The sequence below is a fragment of the Grampus griseus genome (genome assembly GCF_964374135.1).
Source record: "Grampus griseus genome assembly, chromosome: X".
In the NCBI taxonomy this organism is placed as follows: domain Eukaryota; kingdom Metazoa; phylum Chordata; class Mammalia; order Artiodactyla; family Delphinidae; genus Grampus; species Grampus griseus.
The window spans coordinates 104973580-104994601 of NC_138999.1; positions in this window are offsets into that span (position 1 = coordinate 104973580).

Below are 21022 nucleotides of genomic sequence, written 5' to 3' on the forward strand. Positions count from 1 at the left end.
ACTGTTTCCTCCACTTCTTTTTTTAAAAAGAGTTTGAGAGAACTGGTACAATAAGTCCCCTACATACAAACCTTCAAGTTGCGAACTTTCAAATTTGCGAACGTGCATCTGGTTCCAGCAAGGAACCAGAACCTGTGCCATCAACGTCAGGAGTGAGTGAAATTGCAGCTTGAGCTGTGTCTCCTATTGCTGACGATCCTTCAGCTCTACCATCTCCCACCTCCTCTCCCTCCTCCAGTCAGTAACTCTTCTTGCCTGTTCACTCGATGCCAGGCCCTGTATGCCAGCTGTTATACTGTACTACTGTACTTTTCAAGATACCGTACTGTAAGATTTAAAATGTTTTCTTTGTTTTCTGTGTTTGTTTTTTATGTATTATTTGTGTGGAAAGTATTATAAACCTATTACAGTAGAGTACTATATAGCCAATTGTGTTAGTTGGGTACCTAGGCTAACTTTGTTGGACTTATGAACAAATTGGACTTACAAACACACTCTCGGAATGGAACTCGTTTGTATGTAGGGGACTTACTATATTAGTTCTTTAAATGTTTGGTAGAATTCACATGTAAAATCATCTGATCCTGAGATTTTCTTCATAGTAAGTTCTTTAATTACTGATTCAATCTCTTGTTATAGGCTTATTAGAATTTTCTATTTATTCTTGCATCAGGTTCAGTAATTTGAATCTTTCTAGGAATCTGTCAATTTCGTCTAGGTTATTTAATTTGTTACTATACAAATTTTCATAGTATTCCTTTATATCACTTTTTAAATTTTTCTGTAACTTCCATAGTAATATCCCTCTTTCATTTCTGATTTTAGTAGTTCAAGTCTTCTCTTTTTTATTCTGGATCAGTGTTGCTAAAGTTTTGTCAATATTGTTGATCCTTTCAAAAAAAGGAACTTTCAGTGTTGCTAATTTCTCTATTGTTTTTTCTATTCTCTACTTATTCCTGCTATAGTCTTTATAATTTCCTTCCTTTTGCTTTCCTTGAGTTTATTTTGCTCATGTTTTTAGTTCCTTAAATTGTAAAACTATGCTATTAATTTGATATCTTTTTTCTTTTTTAAATATATGTGTTTACAGCTATAAATTGTCCTATGAGCACTGCTTTAATCACATCCCATAAGTTTTGGTATGTTGTGCTACCATTTTCATTCATTTCAAAGTGTTGCCCTATTTTTATTGTGATTTCTTCTTTAACCCTTGGTTATTTATGAGTGTGTTTTTTAAAAAATTTACACACATTTGTGAATTTACCAAATTTATTTCTTTTGTTGATTTCTAATTTCATTCCACTGTTTTTGAAGAACATGGCTCATATGATTTAATTCCTTATAAATATACTGAGACTTGTTTTATAGCCTAACATGTGGTCTGTCTTCAAGAATGTTTCATGTGCAGGGGAATTCCCTGGCAGTCCAGTGGTTGGGACACCATGCTTTCGCTGCCGAGGGCCTGGGTTTAGTCCCTGGTCAGGGAACTAGGATCCCACAAGCTATGCACCATGGCATACCCCCTCCCCCCAAAAAAAAGAAAAGAAAGAAATAATAAAAAAACGAATGTTCCATGTGCACTTGAAAAGAATGTAAATTCTGTTCTTGTTAGGTAAGAGTGATCTTTAGATGTCTGTTTAGATCTGCTTGGTTCATTGTGTTGTACAAGTCTGCTATTTGCTTTTGATCTTCTGCCTAGTTGATCTATCAGTTATTGAAAGTGGGGCACTGAAGTCCCCAACTATTATAAATAATCTATTTCTACCTTCAGTTCTGTCTGGTTTGTTTTGTGTATTTGGGAGCTTTGCTGTTAGGTGCATACATGTTTATAATTGTTATATCTTACTGATGGATTGATACTTTTATCATTCTAAAATATTCTCCTTTGTCTCTATTAACAGCTTTTTTTCTCAAATCCATTTTGTCTATATTAATATAGTCACTCCAGCTCTCTTCTGGTTAATGTTTGCCTGGTATACCTTCTTCCATTCTTTTACTTTGTTTGTGGTTTTTAATCTAAAGTGCATCTTTCATAGACAGCATATAGTTGAATCATGTTTTTTGCCCATTCTGCCAATGTCTGCCTCTCAATTGAAGTTTTAATCCATATTCGTGTAGTGAGTATGATGTACTGATGAGTTAGCATTTACATCTGCCATTTTGCTACTTGTTGTCTATAAGTCTTATATTTTATTTATTATCTTTTATTTCTCTCTTCCTCTATTATTATCATCTTTTTTGAGGAATAGATATTTTCTAGTGTACCATTTTAATTTCCTTCTTCAATTATATACATTTTTGCTTTCTTTCTTAGTGGTTGCCCTAGGGATTATAATTAGCATGGTAATAATACCAACCTAGTTCAGATTAATACCAACTTAATATCAATTGTATACAAAGTTTTCTGTTGACTGATTCTGGATGCTTTTTGTCGAGTGCTGCTTTCATTTGGTCTAATTGGGAGCAGTACTTGTTGGAATTAATCATTTGGTTTTCTGAAAGCAGCTCATAATAGAGGACTCCCAATCCTACCATATACACATCACCTTCTTTGGATGAAGACCAGCCTTTGGTGTGGTTGATGGTGGTTCATTTCATTTGCCCCACGATCACTTCCATTCCACATTATTGTACAGTATCCACTTTTCATCGCCCGTCACAATTTTTTTTTAAAAATGGAACATTTTCATTATGTTTCAGTAGAGAATTGCATGCGGAAATAAGGTCAAGAACGTTTTTTTCGTTTAACTTATGTGGAACACAAACATCAAAGTGATGAACATAACCAAGCTGGTGCAAATGATTTTCAACACTTGATTTGGATATTTTGAGTACATCAGCTATCTCCTGTGTGGTATCACGTTGGTTGTTCTCAATTAATGTCTTGATTTGATCATTATCAACTGCAACTAGTCTACCCGACCGTGGAGCATCATCCAGAGAGAAATCTCCAGCACGAAAGTTCGCAAACCACTTTTTTTTTAACATCTTTATTGGAGTATAATTGCTTTACAATGGTGTGTTAGTTTCTGCTGTATAACAAAGTGAATCAGCTATACATATACATATATCCCCATATATCCTCCTTCTTGCTTCTCCCTCCCAACCTCCCTATCCCACCCCTCTAGGTGGACACAAAGCACCAAGATGATCTCCCTGTGCAAACCACCTTTGACACGTTCAATCAGTCACAGCACTTTCTCCATATACTGCACAAATCTTTTTGCGCGTTTCAGCTGCATTTTTACCTTTGTTGAAATAATAAAGCATAATATGCTGGAAATGTTGCTTTTTTTCTTCCACCTTCAATATTAGAATAGCTACACAAAAGTTCAGCAATTTTGATAAGTCTTTTTTTAATGCACATTGATATGACAGCTGTCACATACAATCTAACAAAATTGTTTTGAATGAAGTTAAAGACAACTAAGTGCTACTAGAGCCATCTTATGGAAAAAACTGAATGAACCTTTTGACCCACCCAGTAAGTTACCTGTACTGGTGATCTTTATTCATGGAGATTTGAGTCACCCTCTAATGCTGTTTTATTTCAGCCTGAAGGACTTACTGTAGAATTTCTTATAGTGTAGGTTTTCTAGCCACTGAGTCTTTCACTTTTGTGTACCCAAGAATGTCTTAAATTCTTCTTTATTTTTGAATTATAGTTTTGCTGAACATAAAACTCTCGGTTATAGTTTTCTTTCTTTGAGCCCTCTGAAAATATATCATCCCATTGCCTCCTGGTGTACATGGTTTATAATGAGAACTTAGCTGTTAATTTTATTGAGGGGCCTCTTTATGGAATGACTTGCTTCTCTCTTGATGCTGTCAAGATTCTCTCTTTGCCTTTTGACAGTATGTTTATGCTGTGTCTAGGTATGGATCTCTGAGTTTATTCTTCTGTAAGGTCATTGAGCTCCTTGGATGCATAGATTAATGTTTTTCATCACATTTGGGAAGTTTTCAGCCATTTTTCCTTCAAATATTCTTTCTACCCTTTTCATTCTCTCATTTCCATTTGAACTTACATTACGCATATGTTAGTATACTTTATGGTGCCCCACAGGTCACTTATGCACTGCTTATTTTTATTCATTCTTATTTCTTTCTATTCCTCAGACTGGATAATTTCAATGGACCCATCTCAACTTTTCTGCTTGTTCTGTCTTCTCAAATATGCTGTTGAGCTTCTATAGTGAATTTTTTATTTCTGCTTTTGTTACTTTTCAACTCTGAAAATCCCATTAGGTTCTCTATTTTCCTAATTTATATCTCCTCATTGGTATTCTCTATTTGGTGAGACATTGTTCTCATATTTTCCTTCAACCTTTAATCATTATTTCTTGTAATACTCTGAACATATTTTAAATTGCTGATTTAAAGTCTTTGTGTAATAATTCCAAGATTTGGTACAGTTTCTACTGACAGCTTTCCTCCCTGTGTACAGGCTATTCTTTCTTGTTTCTTTGCATGTCTTGTAATTTTTTGTTGAAAATTGGACATTTTGAATATTATAATGTGGCAACTCTGACAATTAGATTCTGTCCCTCCCCAAGGGTTTTGCTGTTGTAGCTGTTTTGTTGTTGTTTATTTTATTTTGAATTTTCTGAATTAGTTCTGTAAATTCTATAGTCTTTGTCATATGTGGCTATTGATATTTCTGCCTGGTTATCTAAGTGGTCAAATAATGATTATACAGAGATTTCCTTAAAAGCCTGGAACTAATATGTCTCTTCGCCTTTACTGAGGGACTCTTGTGTGCATATTTGACCTCATTTTCAACACTCAGCCATATAATTTCACCTTAGTCTTCACTTCCTGCTTATGTGGAGAATTGAGATTAGCCAGGGGTGAGAGATTTGGGCCTTTTCACTTCTTTCCTAGGCATGTTGACGACCCTACACATGCCTGTGAACTTCTGGATTCCCAAGAATATGTCAGAGGTTTTCAAAGCCTCCTATGAGAGATCTCATTTCTCAGTTTTTTCTTTTAAGTTTTTTGATTAGCCTATTGTTTGATCCAACTGTTATCTACTGCCTCGGCCAGCCATGATGTTCAAATATTGCTTCTGATTATTTTCCATAAACATGACTGGGTAATAGCGTGTTTTCATTGGGGGAGGTCTGAGTCTAAGTCAGATCACAAAGTCAGCCTTGTGAGTGCTGTCTTCCAAGGAGCATCCATACAAATGAAATAATATCAATTCTTTGGAAATGAGGCTTTGGAGAAGGTCTAATCCTATTATGCTACCTCCACTGGCAACTAAGCTGGTAGTTTTCACTGTGATTGCAAGTCATTGGTTTTCAAGGCTACCACAGAATTGGAAAGGATGGGATGGAAATAGGACACAATAAATGACACAAAGCTCATTGTCTTTGTATGGATTCAGCCACTTTCTTGAGTAGATGCTCCCTGAATTACTACATGCCTTTGATTAATTCCCAGAATTTAATAAAAGTTGATTTAGACAATTTTTGTCAGTGTTCCTATTGATTTTATGGAGGATAGAATTTTTGGAGATCCTCACTCTACTACTTTTGCTGACATCATTCAAGATTTAGATATTAGAAACACCTATCCTTGATGGAGATGTATGCAGCCTCTGTAAAGCCCCATTTATTTTTGCATTTATTGTGATTTTAGGACCTGTAGGTCCTTGTGAGTATTCTCAGCCATGCCAGCTAGCAAAACTAGAAGTAATAGCTTGCTTTCCTTAATATTTATTATATGCTTTGTTAACTGCAAGGCCAATGACTAGATGTAGCTAAAGAAAGAAAGATGAGTGATGAAAATAAATAAGAAGTATCCGAGTATCTCTTGAGCCTACAAAAGTAGGCATCTATACATTTGAATGTTTCCCAAAGCACCTGCTGCTAATAGTCATCCACCACACAAAACGAAAAGACAACCTACAGAATGGGAGAAAATATCTGCAAATGATGCAACCGACAGGACTTAATTTCCAAAATATACAAACAGCTCATACAACTCAACAATAAAAAAACTATCAACCCTACCCCAAAATGGGCAGAAGACCTAAATAGACATTTCTCCAAAGAAGACATACAGATGGCCAATAGGCACATGAAAGGATGCTCAACATCACTAATTATTAGAGAAATGCGAATCAAAACTACAATGAGGTACCACCTCACACCAGTCAGAATGGCCATCATTAAAAAGTCTACAAATAACAAATGCTGGAGAGGATGTGGAGAAAGGGAACCCTCCTACACTGTTGGTGGGAATGTAAGTTGGTGCAGCCACTGTGGAAAACAGTATGGAGGTTCCTCAGAAAACTAAAAATAGAATTACTATATGACCCAGCAATCCCACTCCTGGGCATATATCTGGACAAAACTATAATTCAAAAAGATACATGCAACCCTATGTTCATAGCAGCGCTATTCACAATAGCCAAGCCACAGCAACAATCTATATGTCCATCAACAGATGAATGAAAAAAGATGTGGTATAGGGCTGTCAGGATGACCGAGTGTTCTAAGGTGCTAGACTCAAGGTAAAAAAAAAAAAATGATGTGGTACATATATACAATGGAATACTACTCAGACATATAAAAGAATGAAAAAATGCCATCTGCAGCAACATGGATGCAACTAGAGATTAACATACTAAGTGAAGTAAGTCAGAAAGAGAAAGACAAGTATCATATGATATCACTTATATGTGGAATCTAAAATATGACACAAATGAACCTAGCTATGAAGCAGAAACAGAATCACGGACATAGAGGACAGACTGGTAGTTGCCAAGGGGGAGTGGGGTAGGGGAGGGATGGAGTGGGAGGTTGGGGTTAGCAGATATAAGCTATTATACATAGAATGGATAAACAACAAGGTCCTACTCTATAGCATAGAGAACTATATTCAATAATATCCTATGATAAACCATAATGGAAAAGAATATTAAAAAAGAATGTGTATATATATATATGTATGTATGTGTGTATATATATGTATAACTGAATCACTTTGCTGTACAGCAGTAGTTAACACAACCTTGTAAATCAACCATACTTCAATAGAAATAAAAGTTACTGAAGGAAAGTAAGAAACCATCTACACGGACATTGTTGATAATAGAGAATGATAGACAAATACATTGACAAAATAACTTTGCTCCCTCACCCTTTTAACATTTAGGATGATTAACAGCATTCATATGTGTTTTCCTTCTCTGGGCTTCTTCTGCAAAGTGGTATAACTCTGAACATGCTTTAAGGACTCAAAACCTTAGTAAGCCAATGCACAATACAATCTATTAGCCACTGATTTTCCTCCTCCTTTTCTTTCTATCTTTCTCTCTTTCTTTCCCGCAGGTTCTTGGATGATAGCTGAGAAGCTGCAATGATGTTGAGTAAGGTGAACACCTCTACCCCACCAGTTGAAGTAATTTTAAAATCCGCACAATGGTACATCAGCACCAAATGGTGCTTGAACTAAATCTCGTAGCTCACTTCTTACTCAGAAATAGTGGGAAGAGTGCATTAATAAGGATATATTTCACTAATCACCAATGAAATATTTCTGCCTAGAGATACAGTGAATTTTACAGGGCTAATGTTTATAACAGTGAACTCTTGACAATTTCATCCTAGGTGGTCCCAATTGACAAGAATATTCTGGACAATCATTTGCTTATATTTAATGAGGTGTCAGCCTTGATTCATGCCATTTGAAAGCCATGAGTAAGTGATAATGTTACTGAGGGAGGACCTATGCCCCAGCAAAACTTTCTTATCAACACATATAATAAAGAATTTAACTTGATCTGAGAAATTATTTTCCTCTACATTTGAAGTACAAACAAAATCTAGGCTAAAGTACTTTCTAATGGGCTTTTTCTTTGCTTAGAGATATTAGAGGTTGTTTGATTTATAACCAATTTAATTAATGAATCTGTTGTTTTTCAATATACTCATTTGATGGGTGAAACAGGAAAGAGAATGCTAGCAAGTTAAGAGAATAGAGCCAAATGATTTTAATCCACAACATGGACACCACATAAGTAAACTATCTGAAGCTGACTGTACTTGAAATGTCCTTATAAAAAGCCACTACTTTGAATAGCTCTTGATTTTCTGTTTAAACAAGAAAGAATTCAAGAAGGGACTCAAGGAGATTGGAAGAGAAATGTGTGTTGACAGATGGGCTAGCCTTCCAGTGCTCTGCTGCCAGGTAAAATGAGTCCACTGGAGTTGCAATCCGTTTCTTCCACAGCTGCGAGGCGGCTGGAGGCACATTTCACTACTTGTTAGTGCAGACCCAGTCCATTTGGAAACTGTCACGGGAAATAACAATTTGACGTTTAATAATTCACTCGTTGCTAAAGCCAATATTTTGGAATGGTATGTGAGGCATCCCACATTTAATAGCAAGAGCTTGAGCTATTGCTGGCAAGGTCATAACAACTTACTGGTTTTTGAGGCTTGGAATCTAAGAGTACAAAAAAAAGATGGCTTTTTATATACAAATGACAACTCATGCAAAATTCCGCTCCTTTAGTTCTGCAAAAAGGTAAAACTTCCTTTTAAGAATTAACAATGTGTTAGTGAAAACACACAGAGTTTATGGAATACTCCTTTCCTAGAGCGTACTTGCAGAAAGGCTTAAAATTACTCATGTGATGAAGATGGGAAGAGAGAGGGAGAAAATTAAAATACTCACTGTGCCAAGGGCTTTATATGTATTATATCATCTAATCCTCAAAGCAAACCTGTGTTATTGGTATTACTCCCATTTCACAGGTAAGGAAAATGAGGTTGCATAAACAACCTCATTTTTATGTATTTTGATATTCATTTAATTACAACATACAATTTACAACATTTGAACTACTGCAGCACACAAAACACAATTCTTTCCAGTTCTATACTACTTCTTGGGTAAGAACCAACTTCAGCCCCTGCACTGGACAATGGTTTGCCTGAGATGCAAAGGTGAAATAACTAATTAGTGAATTAGCTATTTAAAAGCAGGTCTGTCTAATTCCAAAGCCTGTGTAAGTTTCATTATATCATGCTATTCCTCACACACTGTAGGATTATATTATGCAAGATTTATGGTCATTGGGAAAGTTTTGATGGTTAAAAAAGAATACATTTTTTAAAAGATAAAAGAGAAGAATATCACTTGAACCCCTGGAGGAGTGCTAAAAATCGACCATTATGAATGCATCCTTGTCTTTAAATGCTATATACCAGGTAAAAGGAACAAAAGACCTTAAAGAGAACACTATGTGAGCCAAAATTCTCCAAATTGTGGTCCATAAATCATTATTACTGAGGGATTGTTTTTAAGGATTGTTATCTGACAAAAGGGTTAAATCAGTTTGGCAAGATGCTGAGTTAAACACATTTCTTCCCTGTTAAACTTTCCCAAGCTTTCATTTACATTTTTATGAGGCAATTATCAATTGACTTTATTTCTTTTCATATGGTAATACCAGCAGTGCATAATACTTTGTAAATAAAATATACATCACCAAAAAAAATTTAACTGGGACTTCCCTGGTGGCACAGTGGTTAAGAAAATGCCTGCCAATGCAGGAGACACGGGTTCAATCCCTGGTTTGGGAAGATCCCACACGCTGCGGAGCAACTAAGCCCATGTGCCACAACTACTGAGCCTGCACACTACAGCTCGCGAGCCACAACTACTGAAGCCTGTGCGCCTAGAGCCCGTGCTCAGCAACAAGAGAAGTCACCGCAATGAGAAGCCTGCGCACAGCAACGAAGAGTATCCCCCGCTCGCCACAACTAGAGAAAGCCTGCGCGCAGCAACGAAGACCCAACGCAGCCAAAAATAAGTAAATAAATAAATAAATTTAACCTTATCACATATCATCAGTGATGTTACATTGTCCTGAATAAAGAATATTTGGCATCTATGACAGTCTCCTGGTATTTTTAACCAAGTCTGAATAACAAACTGTTTTTCAAATGGTGACGTATAATCACATTAAAACACAAATACAGTAAGAGTCCAATACAGTTACCAAATAATGAATGACAGGGAGCAAAAGATTATTATTAGCATTGAATCATTTTAGTTATGAATAAATAGTAATTTAGCATCACAGTAAATTACTAGTAATAGTAATAGTAATTTAGTTCCTTGATGAAAAGCTTGGTAACTTGCTAACTTGAAAGACCATACCACTGACATTTAAGTATAGTTTATTAAGCAAGTCCACTGACGTATACTGAACTGCCCACCCTACGCGAATTTGTGAAAACCTGTCTTTACCACCATTGGCTATCATGAGTAATGACGAAGTACTGAATAAAAAGCTTTTAATATGTTAATATGCACAGCAAAGTTCCAAGATGCACAGTGGAAACACAGGTTTCCTAAGTGTATCTTTCCACAGGAACTCACTTTACCAAATTTGTTCCACAGAACACTGACCTGATAAATACTCTTCTGCGTTGTTTCACTGATCAACAACCAGGGTAAAGGAAGAGAAACAGGTTTGCTAAGAGAGAAGGGCAAGTGTTTGAGCCCCTGGGAGCCAAGGAGATGTCTCTAAAAATGGAAGATTTCAGGGACTCTAAAGCTCCCTCTTACAAACTACTTTGTAATTTTGCTTAGGATTGACTGCACTTGAAGAAATACCAAGGAAGCAGCACATCTGAGGTCTGATCACCCAACATACAGTTTTATTTTTCTAGACTAACGTGATGGCTAGCTGCAGACTGGGATAGTGAATTTGTTTCCATGGCTATTTTAATGTGACCAGTGACAATTTAACAGCAACTTTCCCATTGGTTCACCATGTGACAGAAGCACTCAATAACCAAATGCAGGTGGCCAAGCCACAGGGGGTGCTGATGGCATTACGCCAATGTGGACTAAAATGAATGAGTGTAGCCACCATTCACTTGCCAATATTAGCCTTACGTGTAGTTAGAGTAGATGGTTATTCAAATGTCATGATTTGAGCCATCCTGCCTCCAAATATCTTCTTGCTTATATTCCCAAAAGAATCATACTGCCTGGAATTCTTCCACTGGAGATATAGTCTTTGGGTTAAGTATTATCTCTCTAGATATCCATTTAGAAATAAAAATACTTCCAGAAGAGCAACATATGAAATCCCTTATCACAATTTATCAGATACTTTTCTTCTGTGATAAGATAAATGGGGTCCCACATATGGGAATGGGATAATGGGTTGTTGTAGGACACCAAAGAAAAATTTTAACTACTCTCAATTTGACCACAGGTACTGAGCCAAATTAAAAAATCAAGAAAACAAACAAAAAATGCCTCCCTTGGCCCCTTATTTTTTCCATTCTCTAATAGCTAGCAACCTCTATAGCTATGGAGAGAAAATCAGACAAGTAATCTTGACACTCTAATTCCATGGCCAATGTAAAAGGAGGCATAAATTACAGTGTTGATAAAAGCTCTGTCATAACTGTCACTTGGAAAAGCCTCTCAAATACGTATTTGGGGAGAGAATTAAGATCCATGGCATAACTAAGGGCTGAAATATTTGAAACTAACTATAAAGGTAAAAAAGATTTTCCAAGGAAGAAGAAATGAGTGTGGACTGGAATAATCAGGGAAAATTACAGGAAGAAGAAAGACTAGAGCTGACTTTTTTCATACCCAAACCCAGAATGAGATACAGGAGTGATAGTTATTTCATAGGATCAAGCAGAGTTAGCAAACTGATTTCATCTTTTGTGCTAATTCCCAAAAATAGATAGTGGCTGCTGGTTGCCTAGAGCACTGTGTTGAGAAGGATGGTGAAAACTGCTTCCAGGCTTGGCATAAAAGACTGCCATGATCAATTAAGTGATATCTGCCATGGGCTACAACCATCTTATCTGGTATGAAAGCAAAAGCTCTCCAAGGACAATTTTGAGCTGATACTGATAAGATCAAACATCTGAACCTCACCTGGGCTCATATAAATCAATAGAATATATTCTCCGCCACTGGGAAATTCTTATTTCCTACATTTACAGAATTTTAAATGGGGAATCTCTATAACCATCTCTCAGCGTTACCTCTTTTAATAGGTAGGCAGGTGCCACTCTGCAACATGGAAACTTTTAATTTTTGTTTTAGTTGAGCTCAAGCCAGGTTTAATGGTTTAAAAAATAATTAACATGGGCTCAGATAAAAAATTATGTATGCAGTGAGAATGCTAAAACACAGCCTGCTTAAATGTCTGAGAACTAAAAGGATCTACCTCCATTTGGTGCCAATTTCTGGCTCCACACCAGATGGGCCTACTAATGGTTGTGGTTCTGTGGGTTCTAAGAGGAATTGGAGAGACAGAAAAGTTTCATCTTAATGCTTCTCCTCACTATCCTCAGCATGACTCTTCTCATAATTACATCTCCTCAAAAATCAGAGCACTCTAAGTCTTTTTTAGTATATCCTTGGTATTTATGAATCTAAGATTATATTTAAATATATTATGTTGAGTGAGTTTTGCTTTAATCCCTAACAAATTGTCATGTTTCCCTTTAAGAGAACACTTTGCATTCTGTTGTCATAGCAACAAAATGTGCTAGTAGGCTGAAAAACTGACATTTCCCCCTGATTTTTATTATTCATCATGCAGACACCATTTCCCCCATCACCTCCATCAGCACTAAAGGGTCTCTCCATTTAAATGTAAATTGCCCATAAAAAGATAAAAGGTTCCAATTTTACTGGCCATGAAAGGGGCCTGTCTTTGCCACGCTTTTTTTTTCTTTCTTCTGTGCTTCTGCTTCAATACTTCTATAAAGGAGAGGCTCTTTAAAAGTTGAAGGGACATTTTTCATTCCACCAAAATCTGGGACCTTTCTTATACACATCATATGCCAAAAGAGAGGGAAAACTGCTCTTACCAACAGAGGGTATAACCCTGGCTAATATTTATACACATAAATTTACACTATTCAAAGTATCTGCACAAGCATCTTAACCAATTGTCTCTTGTGAACTCTAAACAAACTCAAAATTCAATGCCTTCTCAACAATCTTCAAAACAAAGGCACACACAACAGCCTGCTTCTGATTTAGAAATGAGACATTCACACATCCTTCAGGACGAACTCATAAAAAGGTGTTTTTTTATGCATATAGATCTCTGTGCGACCAGAGAAGGTAGGCTTCTCTTTAACTTTATCCAACCACTCTTTCCTCAGACTCCCTGTTCAGCAAGTTTCCTTCTTTCCAGAATATACGATCCAAAGAAGATACGAACATCAGCCCATTCTACAGTTGAAAGGTGTGAACCCACGGAAGCAAATGTACTCAACGAACTTAGTTTTCTTTGTTCATTTATATTTTTAGATTTTTTTAGATATGCAAAGAATGATCCTCTTACTTTTCAGTATTTATGGAAACAAATGGTTAGGGCTGAGAACTTTATCTGAACATAAATGTATATTTATTGAAAGACTAAATCATTGTATGAACTTGAAGAATGTTTTCTTGAAAGTTTTGGAAATTTTTCCAGGGTTAACCCTAACTCTGAGCCATTAGGATTTTGAAGTACATTCATATCAGTAGAGTGATCCTACATATAGTCAGAAGGCTATGGATAGGGAACAGAAATTGCCCTCATTTCTCCTAAGTATGGTAAAGGCTTTTCTAAATTCATAGGCGCACATTCCTGCCTTAATACGTAGCAATTTAAAAAATGATTGTTTTTTTCTTTGTTTGTTTGTTGTTGTTGACGATGATGATGCTTGTGTAGGACCTCAAATTTTATCCTGGGAGCATCAATCATTACTCTAGATTGGCAAGATGGTGTAGCAATATATTCAAGCAATAAAATCAGACACACTTGAGTCTGAGTCCTAGCTATGCCACTCACTAGCTATGTGATCCTGGGAAGATAAACTTAACCTATCTCGGCTTCAGTTTCCTCACCAGTAAAATATATTTTATATCAGTGTTAACTTCATTTATCCTTGTAAACATTAAATAATTCATATTAAGTTTAGCTGAATATCTGGCATATAGTGTTTACTGAATGTTAGCTAATTGTATTACTATAGGGGTAGTAGCTAAGTGTGACTATCCCCTGGAAAATCGCCATTTCAACCAAGTCCTTGATATAAGTTTATTTATGGACATTTGCCCCCTGTGATTTCCTCAAAAAATGGGAATAGAGGGGCCATTATGGGGCAAGCAAATCATCAAATCTGCCAATGAATGATTTTCACCACAACCACAATAGCTTTATAGAATCAAAAGTAGGAGATCATGTAGGAGTCACCTAGTCAGAAACTATTCCAGATATATTTAGTAATCTTGATCTTAAAAATTACCAATAAAGGGGCGGAGTCAAGATGGAGAACTAGGAGGACGCACAATTCGCGTCTCCTCACAACAAGGGCACCTACCAGGCACCGGTGGGGGACCTTGGACATCTAAGTGGATGGAAGTAACTCCCAGCGACCGGGTAGGACGTGGGGCATGGGGGGAGTGAAGGGGGAGGAGAAGCAGAGGCAGGACGGGACTGGTGCCCCTGAGGGGCGGCTGGGGTAGGGAAAGGGATCCCATGCCCAAAGGGGGAAATTGGGGGACCACTGGGAGGGCAGAGGATCAAAAGGGAGTGTGGCCAGGTTTCCCCTGCCCACCTGGACCCCCAGGAACCTGCTGAGATCCCGGGCCTGATCCTCTGCCCACCTAGGCCCCCTCCAGCTCGCACGGGTCCTGAGGGAGTGGGAGGGAGGGAAAGGGGAGCAAAAGTAAACGTCAGACCTCCAGGACCAGCACCCCTGAGGGGTGGCTGGGGGAAGGGAGGAGTTCCTACACCCAGCGGGACCCACCCACAGGTAGGGGTGCAGCAGGGACGGGGGAGACCCTGGGGGAGATGGTGGGGGAGGGGCACAAAGGAAGGGAAGGGAAGGGGACCAGCTCTTTCCCTGTCCACTTAGGCACCGGGAAACCTGTTGGACTCCCGTGCCTAATCCTCTGCGCTCGGAGCCTCCCTCCTGCCCTGCAGAGCCCAAGCCCCGCCCCTACACCTCCAGCCAGGGCCCCACCTCTACACTCAGAGACCCACTCTGAGACCCCCTCCAACCACACTGGGCCTAAACCCCACAATGGAATATTGCTCAGCCATAAAAAGAAACGAAACTGAGTTATTTGTAGTGAGGTGGATGGACCTAGAGTCTGTCATACAGAGTGAAGTAAGTCAGAAAGAGAAAGACAAATACCGTATGCTAACACGTATATATACGGAATTTAAGAAAAAAAAGTGTCATGAAGAACCTAGGGGTAAGACGGGAATAAAGACACAGAGCTACTAGAGAATGGACATGAAGATATGGGGAGGGGGAAGGGTGAGCTGTGACAAAGTGAGAGAGTGGCATGGACATATATACACCACCAAACGTAAAATAGATAGCTAGTGGGAAGCAGCCGCCTAGCACAGGGAGATCAGCTAGGTGCTTTGTGACCACCTAGAGGGGTGGGATAGGGAGGGTAGGAGGGAGATGCAAGAGGGAGGGCATATGTGGATATACGTATACATATAGCTGATTCACTCTGTTATAAAGCAGAACCTAACATAACACTGTAAAGCAATTACACTCCAATAAAGATGTTTAAAAAAATTACCAATAAAGAATTCTATATTCAAGCAGATTTTTCTTGGATCTAATTGGAAACCCTCTGGCTAGTATTTCAAGTAATTTCCTTTTTTCTCTTCTTTGATGATGAAGAACCACTGATCTCCATGATTATTTTAATAACCGTTAACAGAGCCAGAGTTTAATCACAGAATTATGGGCATCAGATTTGGAAATGGTATTACAGATTTGCCAGTCTAAATAATTCATCTGAAAGATGAAAAGAAACCTGAGGCTGTCATAAGAATTGACACGCCCAAGGTCATGAAGCTAGTGAATGGTGGACTTGGCGTGGAACACAAGTCTCCTGGCTCCCAATCCGTTCTGCGAAGTGTCACCTCTGTGACAGACTTTTTTTGTTGTCTTAGTTTGGGTTCTCCTGATGGGGGAGCCTGAAACAAGAACATGGGTACAGAGAGCTGATATGGGAAGTGATCCTAAAAAGGACAAGTAAGTGGGGTCAAAGAGAAGGGAGAGGAGCCAGTAAAGTGTGTGCTATTGAGTTGGTTACCTTGTCTACAACTGGGGTTCAATCCCCCTGGAGACCTTGTGAGAAATCATTTAGAAAGCACCTCAGAATCTTCCCGCTGAAATACTGGATGGTTGGAACATTTATCCACTTACCTCCCATCTTCCATTTGTTGAGGGTTAACCTCAAGCACTTTAATCCCATCACCCTCCCAGGCTGCACCTTTGTGTGGCTTGATCAGCCTTCCAACGATTTGGAGATAGTGCTGAGGTGCACAAGTAGAGAGGCTCTAAGGAGTCTCTGAGATGGGATGAACTGTCCACTACAGCCATGCTCTGGGGATGTTAAATGGGACAATGCAAGTGTTGACTACACTACTGTTCACCAATATCTAGTTATCTTTCCTATTTGAGCAGAGAAGGGGAAGACTACATTTCTCCGCTTTTATGCAATAGGGTGCAGCCACGTGAAAATAAAGTATGAGCAGTAACAACCTACCACTTCTGTTCTGAGGCAATAAGAAACTCATGTGCAGTCCTTCAGCACCTCTCCTTCCCTGCCTCAGCACCATGAAGGCCTTGAGATGGTAAGGCTACAAGACCAAAGCACCTTGGACTGCAAAGTCATCATATGAGGGACAGCTACCTTTAGGAGTCATCTAGGACCCACAGTGGACTCTGTGTAAACAGTAAATAAACTTTTGTTGCATTAAGCCACTGATATTTGGAATCTTGCTTGTTACTTCAACATACTTAGCCTATCCTGACTAATATAGGCTCTGTCGTCTGTAAATCACATATCTTAAGATATTTCTGAAGTTGTAAGGATGTACCATAGTGAAACACCTCATGTTGTCTAACTAGTTTTCATTATGATCATCAATGTATTTGTCCAGAGGCTGGTCAAGAGTAGGGCTGAAATCTGTGACCAGAGTAAAAGTAAAGTTTATGTGGAGACTGGATATATACTGTGCACCTAATTATCATAATACTCTAACCATTATGATAACCAGCCTCAGTCAAGCTATAGTTTGACTCATAAAAACTGTTCTGCTGTTTTACTTAATTACTCGCACCCAATGCCAGCACTTCAATACAGTAATAAAGAAAACCATCCCAACACTGGTTCATTTGTCTATCTATCAAAAAACTCTGCTTTTTTTTTGACATCATGATAGCTATGCCTTTTTTTTTTCCAGCAGGTAAAATCTAGAATTCTATTTTATTTTATTTTGTAACATCTTTATTGGAGTATAATTGCTTTACAATGTTGTGTTAGTTTCTGCTGTATAACAAAGTGAATCAGCTATACGTATACATATATCCCCATATCCCCTCCCTCTTACGTCTCCCCTCCCACCCTCCCTATCCCACCCCTCTAGGTGGTCACAAAGCACCTAGCTGATCGCCCCGTGCGATGCAGCTGAGCTATGCCTTTTTAAAGCCACTTCCCACATTAGAACATCTAGCACATCTCTATTAGCCAAGATTCAAGCAGTTCAAAGACACTCCAATGTACAGAAATGCTATAGTTATTACCCCACAGATTTCCTTCACATTATTCTCCTTTTTCCCTCTATTGAGGAAAAACACTTCCGAGGATTGAGAGCCATGCCTTCAAGACTTTCTGGAGATGTACTCACACCAGAAAAGCCCAACTCTCAAACTCTTGGTCTTGAATTCATCTCTTTATAACACCTGTGTATTTACCCATGGACTTTGCCAACTCAACCAGGATGGTTTTTTTTCCTATTGCGGTATATGACTCTGATAAATCCCCTGAACTTACTCGTTCTTCACAGGCCAGGTTTTGTTTACCTGTCTCTCTCAGACCTGTTTTTGATTTTTCTACTTCTACTCAGCACTGACACCAATGTAGCAAACTCTACTAATGAGACAGAGATAGGACATTCATTGAGCATTTTACTTCCATCAAACCATCTGGACTCTTCCTAGGTAGCTGGATATTACACCTGTCCCAGCAGTTTTGGTGCTTGGGGCAGTTTGGGTGAAGAAATATCAACGCACATTTGCAAATGGCATGCAAAAACATCCCAGAGTCCCAAACTGGAAGATGAGTATGTCAGGATGCATTTCTTTTTTCTCCCATTTACTCTCAGGAGTAAATTGGCCCATTTATTATAGCCCTTTACCTACGTGAGCATGACCGTTCCCACCTGGCAAGGTAAAGGAAGAATGTCCGTTCAAGGCTTAGATTTCCTTCAAAATGATTCAGTACATTTGGGCCTAAGGGTGGCATTTAAGTCATGTTCTCTCTTATTCTGTAATTAAATTAACTTTAATTAGTTTCTCTCCCACCCCACCCCCATCCCCCATGCTTCATATAATTGCTGTGCTTTGAGTTTCCATTTATTCTAAAAATCTGAGTCATCTCATAAAGGAACTACTAACATGGTTGTTAAAATAACACTGAGAGAACTGTATAATGAATAAGTGGCAGGGGTCAGGAAGAGAGAGGAGGAGGAATCATGAAGTTATTTTTGTTTAATTATAATGCTTTAATTTCTTATTTATTCACTGGACGTCTATTATGTGTGATGCACAGTTCTAGGCAGAGTCAGTAATACAGAGTCATATGAAGAGGATATACTTATAGTTCTTCAGAAAAAGACAATTCAACTTATATATATTGAGGCAACAGGAAGAACTCAGAAAAATTTCCAAATTTCCATTCAAACTGGGTCTTGAAGGAAAAATGGTATTTCGTCGGGTCTAGATGGGATGGTGGTAAAATATTTCAGGCAAAGGGAATAAATAGCATGAACAGAAGTATCAAGGTGGCAAAATGAAAGTAAATACTTCAGGTTGGCTGGGGCATGTGATCCATGAAGGGCAGTAGTAGCTGATAAGTCTACAAAGGCAGACTTGCAGCCAGATCCCAGAGGGCCTTGAATGACAGACTGAGGAATTCGGACTTAATTCAGTAGGTTTTGAGGAATCACTGATGATTTTTTGTACTGGAAAGTGATATGATAACACTGTGCTTTCGGAAGGTTAACCTGGCAGCAGCATGAATAATGGCTTAGAAGTGAGAAGAAATGTGTGTGTGTGTGATTGCGCGCGCGCGCGCGTGTGTGTGTGTGTGTGTGTCAAGAGGTGAATTACTGTAAACTAAAGTGGAGGCACATCACACACACAGACACACACGTGCACACACACACACTTACCTTTAACCTATATATATTAAATTACATACATTCAACAGAAATAGGAAAATAACATTTTTAAAACACTGTATATTTTTTGTCCACCATTTTACTCAAGAAATTTATACCCTGGAGTGATCATGAGTTGGGAGCATGAATAAGCTCTTTCCTCAGCAGGTCTCTCAGTTCTTGCGGGACTCTCACTGTGAGCATCTCACCATGCTGAATGGGATTCTATAATTAAAATGTATGCATCTTGTTTTGGTGCTACATTGCTCCTAAACTCAAGCCAACTACTTTAGTGCTCAAAAGAGGAGTGAGCCATTTCAATCCTAGAGCAACTATTGGCTGCACTGGATTATAACATGGTATCAGTTTCCAAAGTGATGTGTTCCTAACAGAGTTTTCAAGTGTTCGTCTTATGCGCTAACTTTTATAACCTAAATGTTATAAAATTTGTGATTCTAATATCTTGTGATTACCTAAGTGATATGTAACAGGGCCCTAAGTGAGCCTGGTAATAAATAGTGGGAGTAGAAAGGGAGAGATAAAAATGATTTCTATATGAGAAATATAATCTATAATAGTTGTGCAACTGATCGATAACTCATAAATTTGAGGCCTGCGTAACATAGAGAAATACGGAATTTGGGAGAAACAGCAGACTGGGAAAGGCAGCAGATAATGGGTTGACTCCTAGACAAACTGAGTTTGCAGAGTTAATGAGCCATCCAGATTTCTAATAGAAAGTGTTAAGTGTGGACCTGGACCTAGGTCAGTGGTTCCCAAACTCTGTTGCACATTGGAATTACTTGGGGCAGCTTTAAAAAAATAATGATGTTTGGTTATTATTATTTAATTAGCATTGGGTACAACCTTGGCATTGAGAGTTTTATAAGCTCTCTAGGTGACTGTAATGAATAGGAACCACTGACATAGGCAGAGAAATAGGAGCTAAAGATGAAGATTTATCACTAACACACAGAAAAATGACGACAGAAGCTATGAGAATGTTGACAGTTGCTCAGCAAGTATAATAAGAGAATAAGAAAGGCAAAGTCTTGGAGGATTCCTGTCCCCTTATTGGCTATGAGAAAGTAATACATTATAGACAGCTGGGGTTAACGATGTAGCCTCTGGCCAGACAGAATAAAGATACCGAAGTATCAATAATATCTAGGACCCCACCTCAATTAATAATTATAATAACTTCTATGTGCCAAGCACTACACTTATTACTTTATATCCTCATCATCACCATCATAGGCCTCATCATCATCAATATTATCCGACAGTCATTGAATGATTAATATATGACAACTTACACATATTATTTCATTTAATCTTCACAAAAATCCTATGAGGTCCCAATTTTATAAATAATAAAAATGAGGCTTAGAGAGATTAAGTAACTTGCCCAAAGTCACATATTGGCAGAACCAGGCCTTGAGTTCATAAATATCTGACTACAGAGCCTGAGATATGCATTCATTATGTTCCTAACAGTCCAGGTAATTACTTTTAGTAATAACAGAAAACAAACTGGCATTAACTTTCCAAAGCACTTTTATATCGCTTTTTTCACTTGATTCATTCAGAGAGGGTATTATTAGCCTAGTTTTACAGGTGAGAAAACTGACACACAGAGAGGTTACATGACTTCCTTAAAGTCACACAGTTTTATTGGTGAAGCCTTAATTAGGATGGGACAGATTCATAGATTTTATAAAATTTCTTCCTGAAAGACTTCCGTGACCCACCGCTTCTCCCTGA